Genomic DNA, 12048 nt, shown 5'->3' on the forward strand with positions numbered 1-12048 from the left:
ACCTGAGAAAATGCAATACACTAGCACATGTTTAGATAAGCAAGGAAAAATTCTTTAATGTTCCATTTCTGTCATACTTTTTAGATAACTGACCCAACCGACGGTCACATGCCCTTCTGTTATAAACAGCAGGGAAAAAGGACAGGTCATTAAACACAATATCTGTCCCTCCCCTCTTTGTGTCTCTGTGTCTCTGTTCGTCTCTCTCCTCCTCTCTCTCTCTTTCCTTTTCTCTCTCTCTCATCTTTTTTCCTCTGTTCTCTCACATGCACTTTAAGAGCATTATTCTCTCAGTGTAAAGTAACTACCTTTACAAGGTTAGACAGTCACCGACAGCGTGAGTGAGCTTATGATCAATATGATGCCGTTTCCTTGGATGAAACTGCACAAAAATCTGGGGACAATTCAAAATCTACAGGAGTGAGAGTAACCTAAGGTAGGCAAAGAAAGATGGTGGGTTGAAGGAAAATGTGTCACTTTTTAGGAGCTGGTAGAACTCAATTTTTACCCAGGATTTCACTGGCAGAGTCAGTTTACTTAAATTTACTAATTTTGCTGAGTCTGTTTCTTTATCTGCCATAAAATTTATTGGGCAAAATACTCTAATTTCCATTCTAAATATTTTTGTATGGATAACCTTATGAAATTACCAATGATCTGCCCTTCCCTAGTAGAAAATTGTTAATAGATCTTACGTAATAGATTAATGGTTAGTCTCACCTAATAGTTAAAAAATAAATTCTTATAGAGACATCTAAATTGGGTAGAACTGTGCTATTCATATTGATATTTTATTTTCACTACAGCCCTGTTAAAAACAGAATTTTCAGATGATGCTCAAATTTCCACTCCTTTATATGCAGACCTTGTATAATTCCTTGTGCCTCAGTGTGGGAAAAATTTAGGAATAGGATGAGATACATGCTTCCTTGATTAGGCTCTGTTTCTAAAGAGCCCCAGTCCTTCTAGCCTGGGAGAAAGCAAACATCACTATTGTGGCTTCCCTATGGGGATCATGTGGCACAGAACTGTGGGTGACTACAGGAGTTGAAAGTATTCCCCGGGGTGGTTAACAGCTAGCAAATAATGGGGACTTCGATCCCATAACTGCAGAAAAATGAATTCCACAAACAACCAATAAGCCTGGAAGAAGGCCCAGATATTCAGATATACCAACAGTGCTTGGTAACACCTGGATTACTACCTGATAAGGCCCCCAAGCAGGAATTTGAGCTAACTTATACAAAGACTTCTAAACAAGAAAAAACGAGAAATAATGAATATGTGTTGCATGAAGCAGCCACATTTATAGTAATGCATTATACACTAAGAGAAAGCTAAATAAAAACTGCCCTTTTATTCTCACCCATTTTGGAAGAAGGTGTTCACATACGTACAGGTAAACACCTAAAGAGAGCAGATGCCTGGAAACTGTTTTCTCCTGCATTTGACAAAGAGTTAAAACAAAAAGAAATCAGTACAAAAAGCAGACAGGATGAAAGCGGAGTTGCCTTGGGCCCATTACAGACTCATGCAGGCCTTGGTCATTCAGACTGAGACTCACCTCCACGCCTCCAGAGTCCCTTGAGCGTACAAGCTTGTATATCAGTGTGAGTACATGTCGTGTGTTTGTACTTATTTGGTAATGAATCACATCAGATGTTTTAGGGGTAGGTGTTAAATCTCTTATAATGGATATAACTGTGCAAGACTGCCATTGGGGAAATTTCCTCTTGACCTCAGCTGGTGATCAGCTTATACCCTGAAGCATGAGAATTGATAGGCCTTATAATTTTATCCAAGCTAATGTAACAGCAGCTGCTGTCCTTGGTGCTTGCTAGCTGATTACATTCCCAAATTAGGGACTGCCTTTTGTAACCTGAATTGTCATGGAGGCGAAATCTGACAATAACTGTTCTCATTTTTACCTTTCCCTTCATGATTGTTTCTCCGATAACACATAGACTATCTCAGACCATCACATATTACCCTGGCACTTTATTAGAATTTAGGAGTTTTGTAATCCTACTCAAAATGAAATTGCATGCTTTCTAATGTAAGAAAGGAGAGGGAGGCCAATTCAGCTCTAAAACTGCAATTGTTTGCCTACCTCCAGGGACACATCTCACAGATTGCCATGAAAATAAATTGGAAAGTTTACAATTCCAAATCATTGCCTACCATGTATTACCTCACAGACACAAACACCACCTCCACCATCCTTCCCACCACAAATACAAGGAAATACATCCATGAACTTTCATTCCTTCATGAGGAAAAAAAGCATTACAATTAGATTAGACTATCACCATTCTGAAAGTGTGTTGGTTTTCTGCTTCTTTTAAAATGATTTATTATTTATTACTATTTATTTTCAAGATTATCTTCCCTGTCCCTTCAGGAAAGGAGCTGTTTGGCTCTCCTTGTCATTACTGAAGCAGAGCAGAAGCCTTCAACTCAGACTGCTGCAATTTCCCCCCTAACAGTCAACCCAGCAATTAGAACCGTTTGTTACAGTGACAGCAGAGCAAACCATTTTCCAGTAGCAAGGCTGCCCGAGCTGCTTGAGCCTGAGCTGGGAGAAGCGAGAGCCAGTTCATTAGAAGGGGACTAACGCCACACAGCAGCTAATCTTGGAATAGCAGGCAGTTTTGAAAACAAGCCATACATGCCTGGGATATGCACATACATCCTCGAACTTCTGGAAGATGTCTGATACTGCTTTTATCCAACCAAGAATAAAATTGGATAATAAATTTTGGTGTTTGGGAAGAGACAACAGATTTTTATTTTTTATGCAGCCTAAAATCATTTTCCAATTTAATATTAAAATAGAGGTGGAAAGGTAAGGATATCCTTTGCTACTTCTGGATTTGAGGTAGTATTTTATGGCTTAGGAAATATTTCACAATAGGAACTTTGCAAACAGTCTTATTTACTTCACAATAAAAGTATTAAAAATATAGCTTCAGTGTCTTAATCAGTTGTCACTAAGCCATTTTGCTTGATACTTAAATATTTTAAATTGTTTTTAAAATTCAACTGATTGTGTGTGAGAAAATGCTGTTTGCTCTCCTTTTTAAAAATTTCCTTCTTTCATATCCTTGCTCTTGTATCCTTTTGTTTTATTCGCCTAATATGCTGCTCTTTATCTTTGGGCTCATTGCTTGATTTCAGCAATGACAAACTGCATAACTCCAGGACTTGCAGCATCTCTTTGGTTTTATATCTCCCCATTTCAAATGAAGTAATAATACTCATCACTTTCTGCAAAGAAACCATCTATGAAGTAATGAAATAATGTGCAATGTTTGATCTCAGACTAGAGCTAGCTTTCTGTCCTTTGTTCAAGAGTTATTATTATGTAAAGACACAATATAAATAGCCAAATGCAGATACTCTCAGACATTACACAGACATCTTGCTAAATATTTGTGTGGCAGAGTTTTGAATAGGTCTTCTTTTCTCCTCTGTAATGAAAAGAGTCAGATAACCTAGCAAAATGTCTATAAATGCGCCTCTTTGCTAAGAGGAAGAAGGCACCAGCCTGGGTGGTTTGTAAAGAAGGTTGCCGTGGATATTTTTCTTAACAGTTTTCCATTCAGCCTTCCCAGAAGCAGCTAGTGCTAATGCAGAAAAAAAAAATATTGTTTGTTTTTCTCTTTTGTTTTGTTTTAGCAAGGATGAGGCTTTGTCTTTTCCTTTTATTTGTTTTGCTGCTCTGCTACAACTGCTCTGGCACCAGAGCAGCCTCTGCCGGAGTCAGAGGTGAGGTCATGCTTGACTGAAGAAATCTGAGATCAATTTGTTGTCTCATACTTCAACATTAAATGCAGCTTGAAATATAATTGTTAGTCTGTGCACTGTACGCTTTGAGGAAGTGTTCCAGTACCTGCAGCCTGGAGTGTGATTATTGGTGAGAAACCATGACTTGTACCCTAAACCAAAGCTACACAGAACTTTCAGGCTGGGACAGAAAGCATGGGAAAGTGAGGGGTTGTGAAGGATGGACAGAGCATGGAGAGGGGAAGAACAGAAGAGATAAGCGCTTGTGGTAGTCCAGACACTGAGTGACTCGAAAATCACCTTGAGCAAAATTTCAAAGTTCGCAAGATTGCAAACAAAAGTTGTTATGCATGTTATTTTCTCTTATTGTTGACCCTACTTCCAAGGTCCCTCCTCTTCTTGTATAGCTTCAGCAGTTCTGCTTTAGAGGTAAGGCGCCTGATAACAGTCAAGCAATTGAATTATAGTTTCATATTTTAGTGCCATTTGTTCACTAAATGAAGCAGCTGGGCAGGACAAAGTGGGTGGTAAGTGACCCTGAACTGGATGGCTATGGTCTTTGCATAGCTTCTTTGAGTGCAGCCCTCTAAATGCTGCCTGTGCTACCCTTGAATGCAATTCCATCAAATAGACAAAGATGTCATCACCAAATCCCAGTATTTTGATTCCACAGACTGAGAGTTAACAGGAACTCAGATGCTGTGGTGCTGATTCTAGGTCAAATACATGCTATGACAGTCTACTGTGACAGGTTGTGCTTCGGATGAAAGAAAAAAGGATCCATTACATTGAGAATAGAACTGGATAGAACTTATCTAATGATACAACCCTCCCTGGAGATGTGAGAGAGACCTAACAAATACACCTTCTCCATCTCTCCAGGTAGAATGACAGGATACGTGTTTGCTGTCTGGCCAAAGCACAAACCACTGCGTTTGACTTTGTGTTGTTGTTCATAGAAGCATTTCCCTAGCTGAGTGACAGCATGTGGCCCTGGGAGAGAGGGTTTTATTATCAGATGGGTGAAGGTATATATTCCTGATCCACCAATTTTCTACTTGTTTGACCTTAGATAATATTCTCAGCTTCCAGAACCCTGGGTCTTCTTAGTAGCACCAGGAACAGCATCATATTTACACTGAAAAATTGGTAGGAATTTAAAGTAAGGTGATGACTATAGCAGCTCCCATTTTATAAGTATTTATTTGTGCCAAACTCAGCAATGAGCGTCCATACATCATTGCGTTTAAACTTCACCATCTTGAATAACAATCCTTCTCTTTATTTTGAGAGTAAGGAACCTCAAAGAAGTATAGTCATATTGTGAAGGACAAACATCACTGAGTGAGAGAAATGCATTCAAACTCGGGTTTGGTTGAATCTACTGCCTTTGTTCTTCTAAGATGGAGCACAGTGATGATCTCACTACCATCTACTTCAGCCGTGAAGGTTCTTCATGACCTTTGGCACTGTGTGAGTGCTGTGTTGGTCTGTGTCACAGTGAAAATGTGGCTATGGAGAAACTGCTTAACCAAGTCCCTGCAGCAGTGCTCTGTCCTGGGTTCTGGAGCGAGGCTGACTTCCTTGCTTTAGCTTTAAATATTTCACAGTCCTTGAGGAACACTCTCAGGTTCTCTGAGGACTTTCCTTTCCCAAATAAATATGTGAAATACCCTTAAGCATTTATGTGAGGGTCCAATTGGTCTCCAGAGTGATTAAAATTCTAGCTATCCTTAAACAATTTCCTTTACCTATTTACAACAGAGAAAATAGTTTTATTTTGAAGAAAAAGTACAAGGCAGTCTTTGTGGCATAAAAAAATAAATTCTAATTTCAGAAAAAAATGCTTCTGCTTTATTACTTTTTCTCTAAGATCAAGACTGGGATTTTTTTAGTTAAATGGGGAGTTCATCCTCACAGTTAGAATGGTACCTGTGAGCTGTACCATAGTAAAGAAAGCTTTAGAGAGAGGTGATGTGCCCAAGTTATCCTGGTCCTGACCTTTACATATTCACTGATCTTCTGGTGTCAAGCTCTACAATGACCTCTGACAAAATCACAGGATTAGCACTAAGTTTCAGAAAGCTAAATTTAAGAGAGGAAAGTACATGAACTAGAGTAGTAACAAAAAATAACATGGAAAATTTGACATATTTAAATCAATACATGCCATTCCTGTCCTGTGACTATCTGTAGATCATACCCTATGGAGAAAGTAAGAAAAAGAGTATTTACATATTATTCAGGAGGAAATTAATTTCCAAATCAGGAAACCAATGATGTAATCAATTTTTGATTCTGAACAAGTGGTGACCAAGTGATGTCCAAACAAGTGCTGATGTCCAAGAACAATTACAAAGGATGTCCCAGCTCAAGATGAAAGAGAAAATTTATTCTTCTTTAAACTTGTTCTTTTGAGGCTTACAATGAATAAGATGGTAACCACCAATGTTGATGATGGCAACCATATTCTACAAATTTAAGAGCTAAGCAATTCTGAAAACACCCTCTCAGATGTGTCAAGGAATAATGTTTTACCTGCTCCATGGGCATCTCTTAGCCCAGGGAAATTAGTAAGCGAGCAATCGCAAGCAGTGTACATGTGTGAAACAGACCATCTTAGCAGATCTTTTTTGGGAAAATATAAGACTTCAGCTGTCACTTTGCCACTGCCTACCACGCAACTTTACTGAACACATTGGTATAGAGGGCTCAGTGCATTTTACAAGGTCACCTGTTCCATGCAGGAGAATTTAATCTAATGCCCGGCTTTCCTGACTTTTGATCTATTGTCCCCACTTTTAGGAGCATTGTCAGATTATTTCTACAAGTGGAAGATAATGAGAGACCAAATTTACCATCTCCATAATTTGCCTAATCCCTGGTGATGCCACCACCTTATCACTGCAACCGGTGCTTTCCACAATGACACACATGAATAAACAAGCACATGCAGACTCACTTGCATGAACATTCACTCATGGAGACAGAGGTACCGCTGAGGTGCACATACACTCATCCTCATACACATGTATGAACACACACCTAACTCAATTTCACATTTAGTCATACACACACACATACAATCACAGAAACATATACACTCAATATGTGTTTCTATTGGTCAGGCTGAGAAAAACTGTTTCTAATCATTAACATAGAAAACTTGCATACACACCTAAGAGTTTGATTATGGTAGTATTTCTTCTTTGAGTACATCCCAGAGATGGGCAATGTCTTTGCAGTATTACTCAAGGAGGTTGACAAGTCTCTCCTATAGCACGCATTGTATGTACTGCACTGTTTTTGTACAGTTCTTTCTCTGTTGGACCACATAGAGTGTAACTGCCTTCTGGTAAGAGCTATATTTACTTCCTTTTGTTTCTCCATAATCTTCCAGAAGACTTCTCATAATAAATGTTTCCTGAATGGAAATAAACTGCTGATGCTATCGCTACAAGTAGTAGAGGACAGTCATCCTACGGAGGAGGTGACACAAATTACTCTGCTACTATGATGTTTTTCCCTCACCTTGTGCTGCCTCCTCCTATGCAGTAAGATTAGTGAAACTCCATTCATCCCCTTAATGAACGTTTGAACTTACAGTCTGATAGACAAAGTGCTAAGTGCACTGAGAGTAACAAATCTTTCAAATCCTGTCTTCAAAGAAGTTATCATTCAGGTTAGACTGGGGTAGGAGATCAGAAATACAGCAATCCTTGAACATTGCTAGATGCAGTTAAGATGAAAAGAACTCAGTAAGGAGCTCTATGGGAATGAAGAGAAAGAGTAATAATCTGGGAGAGCTGCTTGCGAGCCTTTGGACTCTGCTCCAGGTGTTTGCCAGCCTCCAGCGTCCATCCATGGAATCAGGTCTTTAACTCAGTGTCAGAAGACAAGAGCCTGCCTACATCCCAAGCCCTCAGGAAACCCTTCACCTATATGAGACTAAGGCTGTCCACTGTCACTGGATTCTGTCCTATAGAAAGCCACATCAATTCTCGTGTCATCTTATACTGAGAGCAGGTTCAAATACTTTCTTTTTATCCTGGATATCTTATGAAATATTCCCCCCCAAAAAAGAGGTAGCAAAAACTTCAAAGTATCAGATATGCTGGAAAAAATAGCTTGAATTAAATGATTTGGATAGATTTGAGATAGAAAGACTATGACAGAAAGAAAAGAACAAAGAAAGAAGAGTAATGTTTCCTGACAGAAAGAAATAGGAGAGATGGATTGAGCCACCTGGATAAAGTCACAGGAGAAAACAAGGACAAGAAGAGCTTGAGAAAAGCTGGCCACATTTTTCCCCACTTAGTGTTCAGGTTTCATGGGGACAGTAGGAGCTGATTTCTTTAAATGCTAACAGAAGCTGAGTTTTCCCTCTCTTCTTTCTGCAGGGGACTACCTCCGTGAGAACAGAACGGCTGTAATCTAGATAAAGAAAAGCAGGCCCATTTGACAGTCAGAAACAGTGGGAAGGCACAGGTATGTCCACTGCCTCTTCAAAGCCCATCACACTCCTGCCTCCTTTACAGCACAGTGCCAAGCTGCCTCTTGGTGCTTGACTTAATGGTACCATGAAGGAAATCTCAGGCAAGTGTAAAGAAGGCTACACTGTGCGAGACATAGAAGAAGGAGCTGGGTGTCCTTCCAGCTCTCCAGAAGTCCGCTGACAGATGGCCACATCTCCAGGGAGCAGAACTTGGTCAGAGGAAGTGACTGGGCTCGGGGGAAACCAGGTCTCTATGCGCATGTATGCTAGGGTGAAAGAGAAGGAAATACGAAATGGGACAGAACAGGACATGGAGATCAGCTTCACCATTACTTTCACTGTCAGCCCTCTTTTTCTCCTTCAAACATTTCTCTCCCTAGTATCTTACTTGTGCTCTTCTCTTCAATAATTAGAATTCTCTCTTCAAAAATATTCAAGCTATTCAACCCAAGACAGTGACTCTGCTCATAGTTACGTTACTGTGACCTTTTCTTGTCTCCTTGGTGTTTATTCTTACATACACAGACGTGCATACATATGAGCACACATACACATTGATCTTGTGCATTGAAAACATAGATTCATGAAATGTTTATCAACTGTTTTGGCAATTTATTTGTGTAACACTGCATCCTAAGCACTGTTGTTATTGCTACTATGTCATACACGGGAATTTCTGTCATGGAAGACAGCTAAGTGAATCAATAATAACACAATTTCTAATAAGTGAAAGAGCTTGTTTTCAGCCCTTTATCCCATATTCCATTCGTTCTAACACATCAGCATGTCTTTGACATCATCTTACCTGATTATCAAGGTCCTCGTTCAAATCTTTATTTCTCTGTGATGTCTTTCTAAATATATTGATCTACATGATTCTCTTTTTTGAATTATAGTACAATAACAGTGATAATTTTAAAGGTGAAATATTTAGCTGGTCTTCTGCAGTGTACAGTTTGCTAATGTGTAATCACTTACAGAAGCTATATACTTTTATTTTAAAGATGTTTATTGAACACTAACCATGGAAAATGTACTATTCCAATGAACCCATTTTATTTTTTGACCAATTCAATTATATATATTGTATTCAACCAACTAGTTTGGGAAGCAGAAAATACATTTTCTCTTTACTCCTGTATAATCAGCTAAATCTTTCTCCATGCAGTGTCTAGACACATAGTATGTGTGCAATTAAATCCAACAACATGAGTCATAACAAGTTAAATATAAGTCATTAGCTATGTTGGTGCCTTCTGTTGTTGCTTTTATGGTTACTGAGTCTCAATTTCAGAATGTTTCTATTTCTCAACTGCTTAGATGATGCCAAACCTTTGCAACTCCCAGGGTTCTGGTCAATCTGCATGTGTGCCAGCCTTTAAGGGAGGCTGACAAAGCCTAATGTGAAGAATAATTTCTACCTCTATTTTTTTCTACTGCTAATGTTGCATGTTGAGCCAAAATACAAACGGCATCCCACCAGCCATATTGTAATACATTCTAAAACTGAGAATCGCATTAGCAAGGTAATCTAATAGGTGTTTCTGAGAGAGGAAAATGTGCATAGTCATTTTCTAAAGGAGAAGGAGAAAATGGCCTCCAATCAGATAGTCGTCAACACTGGGAAAAGAAAGTCCAACCCAAACGAACCTGTGCTTCCTTGCTGCACAGCTGTCTCCTTCTTAGCTGCCTCAGCTGCATGTGCTGTAAACTGGAAGATGTGAATTCTGTTTACCATCCTGATGTGTCTCTGCTGCAGGAAAATGAAGTTACAAATTGAAGGTAAGCATAAAATCCTCCTGGAAGAAGGTGCCTTTAACATGAGTTGAAAGACTGAATGTTTTGTTACATTAACTAGATCAAATGTAAGACAGTTTCTTAGTCTTATATGAGAACTTATAGATTGTAAGCTATTTTCAATGTTGAAATAAAAATAAAAGACCTAACCCTATTCTGGCATTGCTTGAATCTTAAGAAACTAGGGTTAAAAGCAAACACCAAATCGTTTCCTCTAGAACTTTATGCAAGTCACTATAGAGGTAGTAAGAGTGGGGACATATACTTATCAATGTTGGTCCTGATCCTCACATGGGCTATGAAATGGAACCAAATCATAAGAGATAATGGAGCAGATGCAAGAACATTCCTATAAATTAGAAGCCTAAAGCATAAGGTTTTGGTAGATAGTAAGAGAAGTAAATCTTTCCACTTGGAGATTTTCCTTTCTCTTATACTGCTCTCTTTTTCATGTAGTGTTTAACAGTGTGTGCAACCTGAAACATGTTGAAGGACAAGTTATGGGATACCTTATGAATATATATACTGCTGGGTGTGGTGGTGCACACCTGTAATCCCAACACTTGAGAGGTTGAGGCAGGAGGATCACTGAGAGTTCAAGGCCAACCTGAACTACATAGCAACACCCTGTCTCAAAAAAACAAAAAGAATAAAGAAGAATATGTATGCTACTAAGAGATATTTTCAAATGTATATTAAATACTAGTAGAGGCACCTTAACAACGGTGAGCTTGAATAAATGAAATTTATAGGGGATACCGATATTTTAAAATGTGACTGTTTATCATAGCACTTTCAGAAGCAGAATAAAACTTTATACTCTCCATATACAGAGGGGAAATCCCAATTAAATATGAAAAGAAGAGACATTTGTACATAACAATTATTTTGTTCCCTGAGGGGAAAAAACATAAATTGAACAATAGGATGATAAAAAATGGACGCATGACAAGAGGGTTGGCTGATGTTAAGAAGATGTAACCAAAGCACATAATCAGAACGCAAATCCTAAGAAGGCTCACTAGGCATTCACATTCAGAATTCAATGGCATAAAACCAAATGTATTACATGGATCCCAAGACTGAAGACATTCAAATCATATAAGAAAGCAACAGAAAATGAAAGAAAGTTGATGCCATCAGATATCTTCCTGTGAAATAAACCGTGCTTCTTAAGAGGAAAGTGTGCCAAAGAAAACTTAATGATAGAAGATTTAATACACTGACCTGAGAGAAGACTTCAACTGAAGATGGAAAGGAGTCAATGTGTGCCAATTAAAATTAAGCCACGATATCTAAACATAATCTGCTATCACTTGTGTCTAGCTTCATGTGCTCACTGGTGGGGCTTCTCAGAGGTGGTTGAATCTAGGGTGTGTGATACTGGGACTAAGAGTGTGATAAGCAAATCAGTACAACATGGTTCTCTGTGGATGATGGAAGGCCCACTTTGGGTAGGCGTGGCACCACTCCAAAGGTTTGCAGCCTAGATAGGATAAAAGGAAAAGGGAGGATTGCCGCTGCAGCTGCTTGCCAGTTGCTGCTTCCTGCCCACCCTGCCACAGACTGTTTCTCCTTTGCAATGCTCCTCTGCCATGCTGCCCCGCCAAGGAGTCAGCCAACAATTGACAGAAACTACAAACTGAGACAAAATAAACCATTCCTCCTTTCACTTCTGGTGTCATGTATTTTGTCTCAGCAAGGAGAATGGAACTGAGACAATGGCTTAGTGAAGTAATGGTTGTGAAGATAGAGTCTTACATTTATCTTTAAAGAACAAAATATCACATATGCCCAAATACACCAACATCTGTGATGACTAATGTAACTATTTCCAGCTTTTCTTTTTTTTTTTTTTTCAAACTTTTAAAACCTAATGCAAGATCTTCTAGGAATTCCTAATTTTTTAATTTACTTCTTCAGGATATCTAAATCCATGCTTTTTTTTTTTTTTTTTTTTTTTTTTTTTT

General features: G+C 38.8%; 1 long non-coding RNA gene across 2 annotated transcripts in view; it reads left to right on the forward strand.

Annotated features, from left to right (window-relative positions):
• Positions 1 to 12048, forward strand: part of LOC102019550 — a 51582-nt gene that overhangs the window by 24641 nt on the left and 14893 nt on the right. For both annotated transcript variants that reach the window (XR_259068.1, XR_001236745.1), the window contains exons 2-3: positions 8187 to 8274; positions 9953 to 10063. This is a non-coding gene — a long non-coding RNA (uncharacterized LOC102019550). The remainder of the gene's footprint in view (positions 1 to 8186; positions 8275 to 9952; positions 10064 to 12048) is intronic.

The sequence above is a fragment of the Chinchilla lanigera genome, unplaced genomic scaffold (genome assembly GCF_000276665.1).
Source record: "Chinchilla lanigera isolate Chin_1 unplaced genomic scaffold, ChiLan1.0 scaffold00001, whole genome shotgun sequence".
In the NCBI taxonomy this organism is placed as follows: Eukaryota; Metazoa; Chordata; class Mammalia; order Rodentia; family Chinchillidae; genus Chinchilla; species Chinchilla lanigera.